The following is a 13,424-nucleotide window of genomic DNA, read 5'->3' on the forward strand; positions in this document are numbered from 1 at the left end:
CAGAAGTGGTTTAGATCACTAGTACATGCCTCCGTCCCCCTGGCTTTATCCATCATGCCTCCAGAAACCTCAGTAAAGGCACTTGTCTGTAATTCTCTCTTCTACCCCTGCCTAGTGACGCCACTGCTTCTCTGGTGTGTTCCCACTCCCACCCCGTGGTGTGAACGCTCCCTTTCTGTAAACTGTGGGTTAAAAACTGTCTTTTCAATGGCAGTTGCCTCTTGGGCCCAAGGCTGAGTACCAGGCTTGGGGTCAGGTGGGTCTTGACTTCAAATTTTATATTAATGCATTGTTTTATAGCAGTAACAAATATTTAGTCTTTTCCTATCTCCAGGAAAGGCAAAAAATAAAACTAGTGCCTTTCTTTTTACCCACTGTTTCCATCTATCCACTCATCCATCCACTCATCATCCATCCATCCATCCACCCACTCATCATCCATCTGTCCATCCATCTACCAACTCATGTACCCATCCACTCATCATCGATCCATCATCCATCCTTCCATCCATCTACCTACCCATCATCTATCTACCTTCCACTAATTTCTCTGACCCCAGATAGATTTATTAGGGTGCACAATATACTGGGAAACACAATATCACTACACTGGACCAGTGTGGTTTTAAAAGATCTCCCTGAGTGCAGTCTGTCTGCCTCTTTGTTATGCTGTCTCTTTGGTTTAAGAGTTTTTATTTTTCCATGGTTAAACTAGATTCATCTCATTTCTGTATAATTTGAGGTTCCTGAATCTTAATTCTCTATGTTAATGTGAATGAATCTCATTTATCTTCTGAAAAGTTTTTAAATGTTTTTTTAAAAAATCTTGCCTTTTCTTATGCATTTAAATTTTATTTTATGGGTGTGTCTGTGTCTGTGCATCACATGAATTCAGGAGCTCTCAGTGGTAAGAAGAGGGCATTGGACTCCCCTGGAACTGGAGTTATAGGCATTTATGAGCAATTTGTGAGTGCTGGGAAATGAACTCAGGTCCCCTACAAGAGCAGTGAATGCTTTTAACCTCTGAGCTATCTCTCCAGCCCCTTTTTATTTATGCCTAAGGCAGGATCTCATACAGCCCAGGATGACCTTGAACTTGACTATGTAGCTGAGGCTGACTTTGGACTTCTGATCCTTCTGCTTCTATCTCCCAAGTGCTGATATTATAGGCATGGTCCACCATGCCTGCTTCATAGAATGCTGGGTGTCAATTCTAGGACTTCAAACATGCTAGGCAAGGAATCTACCAACTGTGCACCTCCCAACCTCAAGGCCTTTAATTCACCTGTAACATACATCCTAATAACCATGGTCAACTACTGCATACCATCACCTTGCCAGTATCTTAGTTACTTTTCCTGATTCTAAAAAAAAAGAAAAATCAGGAAACAAAGACCACTGACCATGTCAGCTTAAGGAAGGAAGTGTATATTTGGGCTCTCAGTCTGAGGTACAGGCCTCACAGCAGGGAAATCGAGGCAGCAGGAGCTTGAGGTGGCAGCCAGGAAGAGAGCAGTGTTTGTGCTCAGCTCACTTTCTCCTTTTGATATAGTCCAGGATCCAAGCCCAGAGGATGGCACTGCCCACAGTGGGTGGTATTATTTCCTCCATTAACCTAATCAAGACAGTTCCCTACCGGCATGCCCCGGGGCCCATCTCCCAAGAGATTCTAGAACTCCTCCAGTCGACAGTGGGGATAAACTATTACTTGGGGAGGGGATAGAATTTCGAAACCTAAGAATTTGTCCTAGAACTTGCAGCCCCCCCTCAGCCTCCCGGTGCTGGAGCCGCGACACTCGACTTGAACACTGGACTTGACGCTTTCCTGTGGGGAACGACTGTCACAGGTATTTTGGTGTCAACTGTTTTTATATTCCTGGGTTATCTTTGGATTTCTGATGGAGTGTTTCCATAGAGACTTGGTGTGCTTGGCTTGTTCCTTTTGATTCAGGAACTGTTCCTACGTGTTCATATTTTCCTCGTGGGTACATACTGTTCTTGGCTGCCTTTGGCATCCAAGTTATGCCCTCCTGCTTCCCAGGAACCTTTGAGGGAGCACTTTGTCCCTGGTGAGACACTGAGCTCTAGAAAGTTGGGTAAGATTGGCTTTGGCTCTGTTACTGCCAGACCTGGAGCTTTCCATGTTTTGAGGGTTGACTGACTTGTGTGTTAACAGCTTTGATGGTCTATGACTTGTGGAAATGCCTTTGTCAACTTCTTTGTGTGTGTCCATGTGTGTGTGCATAAGCACATGTGAACGTGTATGCCTGTGCATGTGGGAACCAGAGGACAACTTGACGGGCATTCTCTAGGCACTGCCCATCTTAGTGAGGCAGGGTCTCTCACCGGCCTGGAACTCACCAGGCAGGCTGGCTGACCAGACACTCCCAAAGGAACCTCCCATCTCCATCTCCCCAGAGCTGCAAGCACACACCAACAGACTGGCATTTGTTGTTGTTAAACTTGGGTTTTAAGGACTGGATTTAGGTAAACACTTTGCCCATTGATCATTTCTATTATGTATACATTTGGCCATTTCAACTGCTTAAAAGTGTTTTATATTAAGATGTTTATAGTACTTTTTAAATTTTTCTGGGCCCTCCCCATTAAGAAAGTGTCTTACAGCTGGATCTCACGGAGGCATTTCCTCAACTGAGCTTCCTTCCTCTCTGATGACTCTAGCTTGTGTCAAGCTGACACACAAAACCAGTCAGTACAGTGAATGGGGTTTTGTTTTTGTTTTAATTTATTTTATTTTTGAGACAGGGTCTCACTTTCTAACCTTGGCTGGCCTAGAACTCTCTATGTAGACCAGGCTGTCCTTAGTGTCATAGAGAGTGCGTGCTTCCTGAATTCTGGGACTGAAGTCCTGCGCCACCATGTCTGACCAGCGTGTTTTGAATTTTGAGATTGCTGTGTTAGTTTTATCCTGTTTGATATGCACTTTTGCTCACTGTCATTTACTTCAAAATATTTGATGTTTTTAAAATTATGATTCATCTTCCGAACTACTTAGAAGTACTTGTGTAGGCTTCCAAGTGTGTGGATTCCTCACTTTATTATTCAGACTGGAGGAGGGAGTCTTCACCAGGAGAATGCTCTGGGGTTTACTGAGACTCCCTCTGTAGGCCGTGTGCTTTATCAGAACAAATACCAACATGGTCGGTCACTCTCAGGAAAGAAGGTTGACTTTGGCTCATGGCCTTAGGGGGGTCACTGAACCACCTCACCAGCCCCACTTTTACCTCAATTGTCTGGTCTTCAGATCCTGTATCATCTTGCCTGGGGCATATCATTCCAACACAGCCTTTCTGTGTTGCTGTCAACTTGACACATCTGAGGAGAGGGACTCTCAAGGAGGAAGTGTCACCATCAGACTGGACTATGAGCTTGTCTGTGGAACATTTTCTCAATTATTGACTCATCTAAGAGGGTGGTACCATCCCTAGGCCAGTGGGCCTGGGCTGTATAAGAAAAGTCGATAGAAGCAAGCCAGTGAGCAGAACTCCCTCATGGTCTCTGCTTCAGTTTCTACCCCTGGGTTCCTGCCCTGAGCTCCTGCCCCGACTCCCTTCTTTAATGATGGACTGTAACCTGTAAGCCAAATAAACCCTTTTCTCCCCAGGTTGCTTTTGGTCATGGCATTTATCACAACAACAGAAACCAAACTAGGAGCCGGGTGGTGGTGGCGGCGGCGGCGGCGGCGGCGGCGGCGGCGGCGGCGGCGGCGGCACACACCTTTAATCCCAGCACTCGAGGGGCAGAGGCAGGTGGATCTCTGAGTTCAAGGCCAGCCTGGTTTACAAAGCAAGTTCCAGGACAGCCAGGGCTACACAGAGAAACTCTGTCTCAAAAAATAAACAAAAGCCAAAACAAACAAAAAAACTAGGTCATAGCCCTTTTTCTACTTAGACTAACAATTAATAGATAAGCTTAGGACATTTACAATGACTGAAACTACAGATACATTTGGACTTAACTGGCATATTTAGAATTATATCTGATACTTTCCTATTGGTTTTTAATAGTTTCTTCCTCCCATCTTGTATGTTATTGTTGGCTTGAATTTTAATTATTTTGTTTAACTGCTCTGATTCATCATCATCATTATCATTATTAATATTTATAATTATAAATAATTATATGTAATAATATTATATTATAGTTATTTATGGACTTCCAGATTTGATTTTGACTACAACTCAAGAAATCTCTTACGTCCTTCCAGTGAGGATGAACGAGGAGGAAACTTTCAGTCTCTATCTAAAGTGTCCCTATCACAACACTTGATTCTGGGTGATAGTTTAGCTAGGTATAAAACTCTGGGCTAACAGATACACTCCCTCAGTACTTCAAAGCATGGCCTTCTGGCAGCCATTGGTGATGCTTGGAATTCTGTGAATCCATCTGTCATTTCTTTTTAGGGGCCCTTAACTCTTTGGTTGATTTTAAGATCTTGGTGGCTTCAGAGATTTCTCCAGTGTCCAGATGTACATTTTTTTTTATTTCTCATGTTTGGATAATATAATAACTTCACTCTGATGACGCATTTCTTCAATTATAGAAAACTCTGGTCAATTCACAGGTTGAATATGCCCCTCTTTCATTGCCTTTATTGTTTTTAATTAACTAATTAAGGTTGTGTGGGTGCACATACACATGCCATAGCACACATGTGGCAGTCAGAGGACAACTTGCCAGAGTCAGTTCTCTCCTTCCTCATGTGGGCCCCAGTCTTAGGTTATCCATCAGACCTGGCAGCAAGCACCTTTATGTACTGAGCCCTCTCACCCACCCTCATGGTCTTTATTCTCTTCTAAATCTGTGTATGTTCAAACCACTTCACCAGTCTTCCAGATTTCTTCATCATACTTATGTATTTGCATATTCCAATTGAAAATATTTTATGTGTACAGGTGTTTTGGCTGCATATATGTCTGTGCCCCACATCCATGCCTGGTTCCCACAGAGGCCAGAAGAAGGCACTAGATCCCCTAGAACTGGAGTTACAGACAGTTGGGACCACTATGTGGGTGCTGGGAACTGAACCCAGGTCCTCTGTAAGAGCAGCCAGTGCTCTTAACCACTAAGCCACCTCTCTCCAGCCCCATATCACTCATCTTTTTGTCTCTATGTTGCATTCTAGATGATTTCTCCTATTTCTATAATCCTCTGATGTCTCATGAACTTAATTTATCATTTTGATAAACAAAAAAAATTTTTTAAACCATCCTCTGGTTTCTTTCTTTCTTTCTTTTTTTTTTTAAGATTTATTTATTTATTATGTATACAGTGTTCTGCCTGCAGGCCAGAAGAGGGCACCACATCTCACTATAGATGTTTGTGAGCCACCATGTGGTTGCTGGGAATTGAACTCAGGACCTCTGGAAGAACAGCCAGTGCTCTTAACCACTGAGCCATCTCTCCAGCCCCCCAATTTTTTTTAAAAAATGGGGTTTCATTGACTCAAACTCACTATGTGGCCAAGGATAACCTTGAACTTCTAATCCTCCTGTCTCCACTTCCCAAGCACTGGGACTACCAGTATGAGCCACATTCCCAGCTCAATGAAGACATTTCCCCTCTGGGACTGCCCCGGTCTCCTCTCCCTTTGCCCTGATAAAAGGCAGACAAAAGCAACTCAAGGCTCACCATCTTGGGTCCAGTCGGTCACTGTGGGGGAGTCCGGGTAAGGGATGCAGCTGCACCTCCCCAGTCAAAAGCAGAGCGAGTGCGTGTGTGCAGGCCTCAGCCCCACTTGCCTTCTCCTTTCTTTATTCTAGGCCCCAAACCAGTGAATGGCTCTGCTCACATTTAGGTTGTGTCCTTCCACTTCCGGAATCAAGACAACCTGATTGGACAATCCGGCTTTGAGATTCTTTCCGGGTGATTCTAGGTCATGTCAAGCTGACAAATCTCACAATCACAGCAACATGAGGTTGTCGTTGTTGGGTTCTGGGTTTTGAGTTTTTGTGTTTGCTTTTCGGTTTGTTTTTCTCGTTTCAAAGCCTCCTGGTCTCTCTTCCTGACTCCAGTTCCTCCCTTGAGTTCCACATCATTTTAGGTACCCTTTCAAGCCGGGCTTGGAGGCTGGTGTGATGACTCAGCCTGTAAAGGGACTTGCTCCCAAGTTTGACATCCTGAGCGGAAGGAAGGAAGAGAACCAACTCCCCACAAGTTGCCCTCTGTACCCCACCCCCAGCAAGCATGTCGTGCTTGTGAACACACACACAAATACATGGATGTTGGAAAGCCGCGCCCGGATGCTCTGTTCGTGTCAGTACTAGTGCCTGTTTTCCCTTTCGTTACTTCTGTCTTCCTTCACGGTGGTGTAGGATGTGGACGTCTTTGCTGTATTTCTGGCTGGGAGTCTGTATTAAGTGTTTGCCCTGCCCTTGCAGGGCAGGGCACATTTGTGTCTGTAAAACTATCTCTGCAGAGCAATTTCATATCGGCTCCTGCCAGGGCTCAGGAGGATAAATGGCTCGGACCAGTTTCGTGTTCTCAACCTCTCCAGGAGTGGAAAATCACACTGTGCCTCATTCTGTTCAGGACTGAGGTTTTGATACTTCTCTCCTCTTCTTCCTCCTCCTCTTCCTCCTTTTCTTCCTCCTCCTCTTCCTTCTTCTCTTCCTCCTCCTCCTCCTTTTTTTCCTCCTCCTCTTCCTCCTTTTCTTCCTCCTCCTCTTCCTCCCCCCTTCTCTCCCTTCTTTTTTGAGACAGGGATCTCTCTATGTAGCCCAGGCTGGCCTTGAGGATCCCTCCTTCATCATCCAGACAGCTCCCCACTGTGAGTTCCCGCTTTTCTATTGGCCTGCTCTTCACAAGAGTTCTTTGAAACGTGTCCATATGTATGTTAGTCAGTTGAGTACCAGTGAAGAAGGGCAATCCTCCTGCCTCAGCCTTCCAAATGGCGGGTTTACCAGCATGCACCACCACACCCAGTCCCTTTCTTTCTTTGGAATGTGACTATTTTGTCTGAATGTTGCATTTTGATTTGTTCATCTTTGAGGAGAGATGAAGAGAGCCTGGGTCTGTGGAGGCTGAGTGAGGCAGGTGCCCTTATGGAACAAACTGCTGTATTAGGAAACTTCAAGGTGTCTTCCTTTGGCTGCAACTAAAACCATTTTTGGGAAAGGAGACTAAATATTTCCAGAAGGATTCCTCTTCCAACTTTACAAGAAAAGTGTGTTGGGAAGTGTTCTTCTCCACCATTTTAACCTTTCAAACATGGCCTCTGTGACACCCAGTTAAGCGTCACACATATAGCTGCTATCTTTCCTTCGTGAACTGAACATGCTCAGTGGAACACATCTGAAACTGAGAGTGGTCGGGCATATGCTGCTTCCTAAATGGCTTTCCCATGTGGGTATGTATGGGATCCCTAGATAAATCCCCATGTTGCCTTCTCTCAATGATGGCGCAGCTCCGAAGGTAACTCCCGGGTTCTCCCTGCCGCTAGTGACAAGTCTCCGCTTTCCCACCTCTCCGCTGTGCTTACTTTTGGCTTTGTCGACTGTAAGATTCGAGCCCACGGTATTGAGTGGCTAGTTCCTTTAGTCGCCATCTTGGTGGGACCCTGCCCTTCACCGGTGCTCAACTGTGTAACACAAATACAGACACACTTAAAGAACCCTTGTGAAGAGCAGGCCAGGAGTGAAGCAGGACTCACAGCAGAGAGGCTGGCTGGATGATGACAGAGGGAATCGCTGCCCAGTGGTCCACAGGGTGGCCTCCAGGATGGATTTCAGGAAGTCCGGTTTGAGATCAGAGAATAACCTGCTTTGGGGTTGGCAGCTTGGAGTGGGGTGTGATTTAGGAGGTGGCTGCAGAGAGCCACACCCTGGACACAGCTCCTTCATCTCTTCCAGCCCTGGGAACCACCGGCCACAGCACGGTCAGCCAAGGGAAGCCACCAGCCTGCAGACCTTCCTTGCAGAAGGGAGGACCCCTCTCAGAGGGGAAGGACCAAGGACTACAGACAAGAAAAGAATGGGATGAGGATGCTGGAGGACCGAGCTTCGCGGAAAACCCAAGTGGGGGAAAGGGAGCTAGGGCGAAGACATCCTGGGGAAAACGGGAGCCTCCCTGGTCCCCATTTCCATCCAATCCAAGGAGCTGAGCCGGAAAAGGCAGCTGTCACGAGCCGCCAAGCTCTGGAACCACCACTGAGTAATCGCTTAGTACTTCACGTTGGGGACTAGGGGCTCCTCAGGCCATATTTCATGTGAGAGATATTGAGCCCTCATCCGGAGGAAGAAATATGGCCGTTAAACAGGCGGCTAATGGCACACCATTTATCTGCTGGCAGGTCGAGGAGGCTCATTAAGCTGGCCAGCCCAGCCCGGCCTCCACAAGAAATGCAAAATTAGCCAGAAGGGCAGAAATAGGACGGAAGTGAAAGTGAGGAGGGTGAGTGCACAGAAATTGGAGCTTGTGAGCCAGCGGCAGGAAGGGAATGGAAGGCTGCTTTCCTCCCGTTCTAGAAGGTGTGTGTTGATTGCAGCCTTGCTTTTGAAAGGGATCCCCATAAATGCTGTTAAGTCCCCCCCCCCCCCCCCCCCCCCCCCACCATCCCAACTCAGAAAGCTAGTGAGCAGTACTGCTTCTTCAAGCTTCTTCAAAGCAGCGTCTGGGTAATGAGGAAAAAAATCAAGAATGGTTCACCCCAGCAGGGAGAGCAGGCAGCTCCGCCCTGGGAAATCTATATGTAAATTCGGGTGATTGCGGCTCCCCAGCCCGCCCAGCATCCCACCACCCCATCATTGTGGTCTCCAGCCACTGAACTCAGATCAGATTCTGGCTCCTAGCTGGGAACTGCATGGATGAGGGCGTGCTGCTGGAGAGAGGCAAAGGAAGGCGATCAGGGCTGCTTCCCACAGTCACAAACTGTCAGGAGGTCTTTGCTGTGTTCTGGGAGCCCGGTTAAGCCTATGCCTCACATTTCAATTCTTCATGTTGTGGTTGACACACTTGGGGTGGATGGGGGTGGAATCTACTGGTTGGGAAAATCAAATCATTTGAGAATGTCAAAAAGCAAAGCTTGGGGCTGGAGAGATGGCTCAGTGGTTAAGAACACTCTGTGTTCTTCCAGGGGGCCCAGGTTCGACTCCCAGCACTCACAAGGCAGCTCATAACCATTTGTATCTTCGGTTTCATGGGCTCTGACCCCTTCTTCTGGCCACCAAGGGCACCGGGTACATACAGGGTATAGAGACTTACATGCAGGCAAAACACCCATACACGTAAATACAATTAATTTTTTTTTTTAAATCTAAGCTTTCTGGGGCCGAGGAGATGGTAAGTTAGAACCTGAGTTTAGTCCTTCAGCACCCACATAAAAAGTCGAGTACAGAGGTGCACGGCTGTAACTCCAGCACTGTGGAAGCTAGCCAACTCAGACCTAACAGCATACCCTAGGGCACAGAGAGACCTTCTCTCAAATAATAAGATGGAGAATGATTGACCCAAAGCCAACCCTTGTCCTACACACACTCACACACACATACACCTGCATACTTGTACATACCCCAGTTCTCACACACTTATTCCCAATACGCTGACTCACACTCATGTCTCTAGAAACCAAGACTCCTAGGCTCCCTGGCTTCACGTTCTCCCCATACTCACGATCCTGTGGGTAAATAGAGAGGAGGGATGCCTGATGGTTTTAAGAACGATAGCAGTGCTGGTTACCGGGCGGAAAGGTCATGAGCCATGACAAAACCCAGTAAAGGTCACGAGCCATGACAAAACCCAGTAAAGGTCACGAGCCATGACAAAACCCAGTAAAGGTCACGAGCCATGACAAAACCCAGTATCAGCTTTATTTGGGGTGGGGGCAAAAGGACCAGGCCTGGGGGAGACACGTGCAGAGAGCAGAGAGGAGAGAGAGAACGAGAGAGAGAGAGAGAGAGAGAGAGAGAGAGAGAGAGAGAGAGAGAGAGAGAGAGAGAGAAAGAGAACAGAATAGAGAGGAAGAGGAGGAGTTTGTGTCCAGCTTTTTAAGGGTTCCCGGGCACATGCACAGGCAGGCTTATGGAGCTATGCCACACATGCGCTGACTATGTGACCGTGCCTCACACAGTAATCACCAGCACGCACTTAATCACCAGCACGCACTGATGACGTAAGATGCAAGACTCCTTACTTAGCTCCTGAACTGCGCATGTGCGGTCATGGAGATGGAGTGGGGGCAGAATCCTAACAAAGCCCCATATAAGGTCACAACTGTCCTCTTACCCGTGGGGATATGTTCCACGAAGTCCCTTAGTCAAATGAAGGAGTGACTCTCTATATAGAGTGCCTGCCACCCAGGAGGTTCTAAGGTAGAGTGACAAGGCGGGTGGCCAGTTGTCTGGTTCTGTCTGTTCTCATATTCAGCCAAACTGGGGCACACTGTGGAAGCAGACGGCATCTGAGTTCCTCGTGTATGTGAAATACAGGCTCAGAGCTGAAGAGAATGCTGGGACAAGAAGGGGGTCAGAGGGGGCTCTGTAAGCGAAAGGACCACAGGTTTTAGGGGTTCTGTACTTTTGATGGGTTAGTGAAGTCCTGGGTTAGGGAAGCCTGAAGGTCAGCTGCTGATCTTCCCTGTCTCCTCAGGTCATCTGTGGTGGCTGATTTTGACTGACAACTGGATTAAGATCCATCTAGGACATTAGTGAAGCTCACCTCTGAACCCCATGAGGGTGTCTCAGGGAGGGTGAGAGGAAAAGGGGAGACAGCCTGAGTGTGGGTGGCACCATCTCCTGGGCTGGGGTCCCGGACTGAATAAACAGGAGGAAGAGAGGTGAGCACCAACCTTCCTCTCTCTCTGCTTCCTGATGGAGGATGTCATGTGACCAGCGGCCTCACTCCTGCTTTCTCGCCTTCCCCACGGTGATGGGCTGTGAGCAACTGTTAAGTGGCGGTTTTGTTTGGTATTTTGTCATAGCATTGAGAAAAGTGATTAATACAGACCTCAGGTTCTTCTCCAGGCAGGATTCCTCCAGTTACGATGGAGTTGAGGCCCCGTGAACACCTTATAAACGGAGAATACTGGCTGTTTTCTTTTCTTGTCACTGTGATAAAATAGTCTGACCAAAGAAACGTGAGGGAGAAAGACTTTACTCCAGCTCACAGTTCAAGGTGCCGTCCATCATGGTGGGAGGGGGAGGCTACAGAGCTTGAGACAGGCGGTCACACCATACTCACAGTTAGGAAGCAGAGCACAGTGGACGCTGTGGCTCAGGTCACTTTGATCCAGTCTGTCCGAGATCCTGGCCAGGGAATGGGTCCTGCCTACAATTAAGATGAATCTTCCCATGCCAAGTAATAGCATTGAAATAATCCCCCACAGGCATGCCCAGAGGCCCCTGAGTGATCTAGATTCTGTTATAGTTAACATTCGCCATCTTGATCGTGAGTGGAACACCTGGTCTTATTAGTGCTGGGATGCTGTTGTGGGGTCGTGGTTGCTATGGCATCCAGAGAGGCATCAAACTAAGTAGCCCCAGAAAAGACCCAAGTAGTTTCTCTCTCACACATGAATCATCTTCAGGTGGGGACTCAGATCTGTTCCCTTTAATTCCTGGACCATGAGATTCCAAGACAACAGTCAAAGCGTTGCTGTATTGCGGACAGGAGAGGGGCCATCAGGTCAAGTTCCATGAAGGAGCAGAGTGGAGAGAAAGTGCACACACACACACACACACACACACACACACACACACACACCACACACACACACACACACATGGGCTGTGCTTTCTGTGTGTGCCTCTCAGAGTTTCTTGTGTTTGAAGCTTGGCCCCAAGGCAGTATGAGGAGGTAGCAGGTAGCCTGGGGCCTTTAAGAGCCAGAGTCTAACAGAGGTCCTCAGGGGCTTGTCCTGCTGGCTTGGGATGGCGTGCATTCCAGCCTGAGAAGAACCGTTTCCAGAGTCTCCTCCCCAAACCCATGCCCACAGGGCACTCGCCCTCCCCAGCCATTACCACCTGCCATGCTGTTTACTTAAAGCCTCCAAAATGTGTTTTAGACTGCAGTAGGCGTTTCGTTTTAGTAACACAAAATGGACTAATGTGCCCCCAAAGTAGCAGCAATTTGGAGTGAGCACAGGATTGTAATTGGCTTTATTGTGTTCCCTGGGACTTGATTTTTTTAATTTTTTCTAAATTGTTTGACAGTTTCACGGGTTTATATAATGAATTTTAGTCATCCTCCATTCCCCTTTCTCATCCCCCTCCCCCCCACTAGAGCCCTTTATTCTCAATGCACCCCACTCACACCGTGTCTTCTAGGGTGACCCAGAACTTTTCCTGCCAGCGAGTGGGCGGGAAGTTATTCTGTGAAGCAAGGCCACTGACTCAAAGCTACACCACTTAAAGAAGTGACCACCCCCAACAATTCTTAACTTCCAATGGGGGAGGGTGGGGCCTTATGGAGTTCCCCTCCCCCCAGTCCAGTCTGGTGCCGGTCAGCTGCAGTGAGATTTCTATTACAACAGCCATGTCAAACCTTCTACAGTTTCTAAGTCTGAGTTACTTATGTAATTGGGGAAAGTACACTTTTTAAAATGTATTTATTTTTGTTTTGTTCCATTCTGTTTTGGCAGGAATGGTGCCGGCTGGAACACAAACAAGCTTTTCTTTAGAGTGGGTCCACTCACCCTGCTCCAGCTGGGGACACATGGCTCTCCACCTCCTGTCTGCCCTGAGCCCCTTGGCAGCAGCCACCAGCTTGGGGGTCCTGGATTTGCTGCTTTGGGGCTGGACCTGTTCTGCACCCTTCAGAGAGAGAAGCTGAAGAAAGGCAGTTTGAAGTGGGAAGCCGGAGACAGTGGGGGAGTAGGAGAAAAAGAAAACCTCATTGTTTTTGACATTTCTGGAAAGCTCTGGGCTGATCTCGGTGTCAGGGGCCGTGTGTGGGATCCACTGCACCAGGGCGACTTTTGCAGCCTTCCTTAATTAGCTCTGTCTTTTCTGTGGTGGCTTCTGGGTCTCTCATGGGACTGATTGAATCCTTCTAAAACCAAGACCTGCACAGAGGTGCTGAGGACTCTGGTAATTTCTCTCTCTGTTCCGCTTATCTGGAGTTCACGAGGAAGCATTTCCGATCAATTCCATTTCATGCTCACAAAAACACAGGGGAGGGGAGGACCGTTGTCATAGCAACCAGGGGTGGGCCACATTATTAATTTGTACAAGAACAATGATGGATGTCATTGACTCCCAGCAGGAAGTCTGAGGTTGCAGTGACCATTGTCTCTCACATTTAAATAGAGGATGAGAGAGCTTATGTGGTCAGTGCAAATGCAGAAAAAGAATATTACCCTAGAAACCCCCATCCCCCACTCCCCCACCCCCGCCCAGCCCCTGCTATGCTGTGCTCAGGCTCCTTTTGAAATAGTTTGCCAGATGCGTCTGGGCCCCACGCTCTCCTGA

At 47.7% G+C, this 13,424-nt stretch overlaps 1 long non-coding RNA gene across 1 annotated transcript; it reads left to right on the plus strand.

Annotated features, from left to right (window-relative positions):
* Positions 1-1,844: 1,844 nt before the first annotated feature.
* LOC128123344 (uncharacterized) lies at positions 1,845-13,051 on the plus strand. Its single transcript, XR_008222654.1, has 2 exons — positions 1,845-2,096; positions 12,596-13,051. It is a non-coding gene; the product is annotated as an uncharacterized LOC128123344 (long non-coding RNA).
* Positions 13,052-13,424: the final 373 nt, after the last annotated feature.

This window comes from Peromyscus californicus, unplaced genomic scaffold, assembly GCF_007827085.1.
Source record: "Peromyscus californicus insignis strain IS unplaced genomic scaffold, ASM782708v3 Scaffold_3__1_contigs__length_106647218, whole genome shotgun sequence".
Taxonomy (NCBI): domain Eukaryota; kingdom Metazoa; phylum Chordata; class Mammalia; order Rodentia; family Cricetidae; genus Peromyscus; species Peromyscus californicus.